We start from the raw sequence: 4186 nt of genomic DNA, 5'->3' as shown, positions 1-4186 counted from the left end.
TGAGTCTCTCTCCATCTCCCTCCATCTCCCTCCCCCTCTGTTTTTTCTGTGTCCTTGAGAAAGAATGCATCCTTCTGGATCCTTCCTACCCACTATACTTTTATTTACATGACTTATTGAACTTTACAGATGTGAAGAGCAGCTCAGTGTTATGACTGAACATACTGAAGGTTACTGGTGATATGCAGTCATTTTTGTCTAAGTTGTTTCAGCTGAATCTACACTCTCTTCCCGATTTTTCTCTAAAATTACTCTCAGCATTAGTTTTGAGAACAAGTCGATATACAAGAACAGAATATTCTCAAAATGTTGTGTTTTACCAACAGTTTTAATGCTCAGGCCGTAAAATTCTATTTTAAACTGCAGTGTTTAGAGTACATGATGAGTTTCGTCAGTGTGTGTGTGTGTGTCTGTGTGTGTACATGCGTGCAGGAGTGACCGATGGCTGATGAACAGCAGATGAGATTCCTCAGGATTTAAATTCCCAGTAGACGTTTCTTCCTGTGTGCTCCCACTCTCCAATGATCATCGTCCACTGTGGGAAAACAACTTCCCACTCTGCGCACACATGCACACACACAGTATGTCTTCATACACATATATGCTTGTGTGTTTCTGCATGTCTGTTGTTTTAAGCTTGCAAACGTGTATTTCTTCACCAGCAGGTCAAAGATGAGTAACAGTACTCAGTTTCTTACTCTTGTATTGACAACAACACACACATCATCACATACACACACTTGCATATGATATTTTTAGCTTTTATCCTTATAGTACAGTGTGCTCTTGCGTCATTGTCGCCAGTTTTCCCAGTTCACCGCATTTTGTCTGGTTTTAATATAAACAACAAACAACAAAAACACGACACCAAACCCCATTATAACGCAACTGCAGCAGTGAAAATTGCCTTTTAAGGGCCTGATTACTGAAGCTTATCACTTTGGACATTTCATGGTGTAACAGCGTCACATTATACGGGCAGGATGGTCAGGGGAAAGAGGGTAAACTCTGACAAATGTCACCAGCAAGAGTTTTTGTTAAGACTTCCTCCTCAGAACAGAACAGACCTAAGATCTGGATGTAAACACTGTCAGCTCAAACATACACACTCTTATTGGGGGGCACTGGGTGGGCAAGCACCTGGATAGTCCTTTTCTGTGTGTGTGTGTGTGTGTGTGTGTGTGTGTGTGTGTGTGTGTGTGTGTGTGTGTGTGTGTGTGTGTGTGTGTGTGTGTGTGTGTGTGTGTGTGTGTGTGTGTGTGTGTTTTAGTACCACTGATTCTGGTGATAACACTGTAGGAGCCCTGGCTCTATGTGTGGTCTGGTATGTCTGTATTTCCAGTGAATCCGCACTCACACACACACACACACCCACATGCATCTGTGTTGTACTACATTCGTGAGGACCTATCATTGACATAATGCCTTCCCTATCCCTCTACCCTAACATTAACCTTCACAATTAAATGCCTAACCCCAACCCCTAACCCTAACCTAAACCTAATTCTAACCTGAACCCTAAAACCAAGTCAAACCCTCAAACAACCATTTAAACTTGTGGGGTCCAGCATTTTGGTCCCAACTAATCAGTCAGACACAACAAGTATAGGGGGTCTGACTGCTCACACAAGCTCACACACTCCCACACACGCACACACACACACACACACACACGCACGCACGCACGCACGCACGCACACACACACACACACACACACACACACACACACACACACACACACACACACACACATATGCACACTAAGATGTGTGTGCTACTGTGCAGAAATAAGAAGAAGTGGGATTAGAAAGGAAAACAGTGGTGCTACAAATGAGCGTCCTGGTCTGTGGCTTGAATTTTTCTCAAAGGTAATTCTTGTATTCAATTTCCCCGCACACATGTGGCAAATCCCCTCTGTAGAATCAGCTGACCATGTGCCTGTGTATGTGTCAGATGACTTTCATAGACACAGGAAAAGCCTGACAATTGGTCAATGACAGAGCAGAGCTGCTAATTCACTCTGGAAGTGAAGAAATACTGCATTCAGCGTCAGAGAATTAAAGGCCTAAATTATCACATTCTGGTGATTTGCTTGTCTAAGAGCCTTACCATTAGTGAAGCTAAAACTGTAATGTTCATCCACAGGGTGGTGCTAGAGGAGAGGTCATTAAAAATCTAAAGGGTCCATCCTCTGGAGAGAAGGAATGGTATCGGGAAATTTCATGGCAGGACAGTTTAGTATCAGAGTGGTACAACAGGAAGTACAAGGGGTCGCCAAAGTTAGATTTTAGTGAAACGTCAATTACAGTATTAACACTGCACATGCTCAGTCTCCACATACTAATAAACCTGTTAATGAGCTTCCAGATTGGAGTGTGTTGGACCCCCACAACAGGTGCTAAATCACCTCAGGTGTGCTAACCGATAACTAATGACACCTCCTCCCCTTGTTAGAAACTAGGGCCCAGTTCCATTGTCCGGCCTCACACACTCACAGAGTTTGGCAAAGTCCACAAGGGCTCAGGGCTGACCCACTGTGAATTTAGCCTAAGTAATAGCATATGATGTTATGATATACACTATACTGCGTAATATGCATAGCAACAGGGGACAATCTACTCAACAACTACTTTTACTTCTGATACTTTAAGTACATTTTCCTGATAATACTTTGTAATTTTTACTCAAGTAAAATTTTAATGTGGGACATTTACATGTAACAGAGTATTTTCATAGAGTGGTAATGCTACTGTTACTTAAGTAAAACATATGAATATTTCATCCACCATTTGCCATCTATCAAAAAAGACAACATGTTGTCCAACCTAAACGACCGTAAAGGTTGTTTGTCTCTTCCCCTTGATAGGAACCATAGGAGCATTTCCTGAAATAATCCCCCTGCAGCAGCAGGAGATATGCCACAGATAAACTGTTAAAATCCCTGTTAAATAATAAATAACTAACCCTCTTATGCTATTACAATGCTATGGTAAACATTTGGTTAAGTGTAAGCACATAAACTACCCTGTTTCGGTAAAGATCATGGTTTGGGTTAAAATAAGTACTTGGTTAAGGCAAGAGGACATTCATCATAATGTTTACAATAATAAACATGTGCTTAATGTTATTGGACGATCGTGGTCATGGTTCAAAGAAACAACATTGTCAATCAGTTTGAAACAGGAAACAAACGGCAGTCTCCCATGTTCAAGTCCAGTGTTTTTTGTCAACCCATCCATCCACTTCAAGTTCCTCCCTATGTGGACTTTGTCCCTGTGTGACAGCAGCACCTGATTTCCTATTTTTATAATAACTACGGCCACTAGATGTCGCTTAACAATAAAACGTAACTATGGGTCATAATAAGCTGCTTGCACAAATGACCTCTGGGATCATTTTTCATGGGAGGGCAGTCACAAAAAAGAGGGGTCTCAGGAGCATTTAACTCTCAAACAATGAATGCTGTGAAGTCCTGCCGATATGCTGAGCATGTTTCTGTAAAAGTGATTGAATTCTGTGCGGTACATTCATTCAACTCATCATTTCAAGTTAAAAATCACTTAGAGTAAGTTGAACTCGTGTTCTGACGTGGTCTGAACATAAAAACAAGACATTTTCTACAAACTGCACATTTTGAGTTGAATTAACTTGTAAGAGTAAAACTTTACCCTAAATTATTAAAAAAAAACTACTCTCAGAGACAGAAAAAATAGATTAAAATGAATAAATATATTCATGTTTAAGAATGTTTATAAATGGAATGGAACACGAACATTCTATTAGATCAAAGGCAGTTCTATTAGATCAAAGGCAGTTCTATTAGAACACAGTTTAACCAGTGTTCTTCAGACACAGGTTTCAGTTTAGTTCTATTCTCCACAGTGAACAGACGTGGTATCTGTACTACAACCGTTATCACAAGACGAGAACACACTGACTAAACCTGAAGACAGAGAGCTCAGTAGGAAAAGAAAGAAAAGGAAGAGCAGGATAGACAAAGCACTTAAACCCGGCTCACCTGAAGATGTCTGCAGACAGACAGGTAAATAGGCTAAATGCACTTTACCGAAGCACCAGCAAGAAGTTAGTTTTCGAATTAAGAGATTCATTTGCACAATTTGATAAGGTTTTTGTTTTTGTAAAAACTTTTCTGTGAGGCGCTATCTGTGGTTCAGTGAGTATTCG

The sequence above is a fragment of the Xiphias gladius genome, chromosome 17, assembly GCF_016859285.1.
Source record: "Xiphias gladius isolate SHS-SW01 ecotype Sanya breed wild chromosome 17, ASM1685928v1, whole genome shotgun sequence".
NCBI lineage: Eukaryota > Metazoa > Chordata > Actinopteri > Istiophoriformes > Xiphiidae > Xiphias > Xiphias gladius.
Note: the sequence above shows the minus strand (reverse complement) of the source record.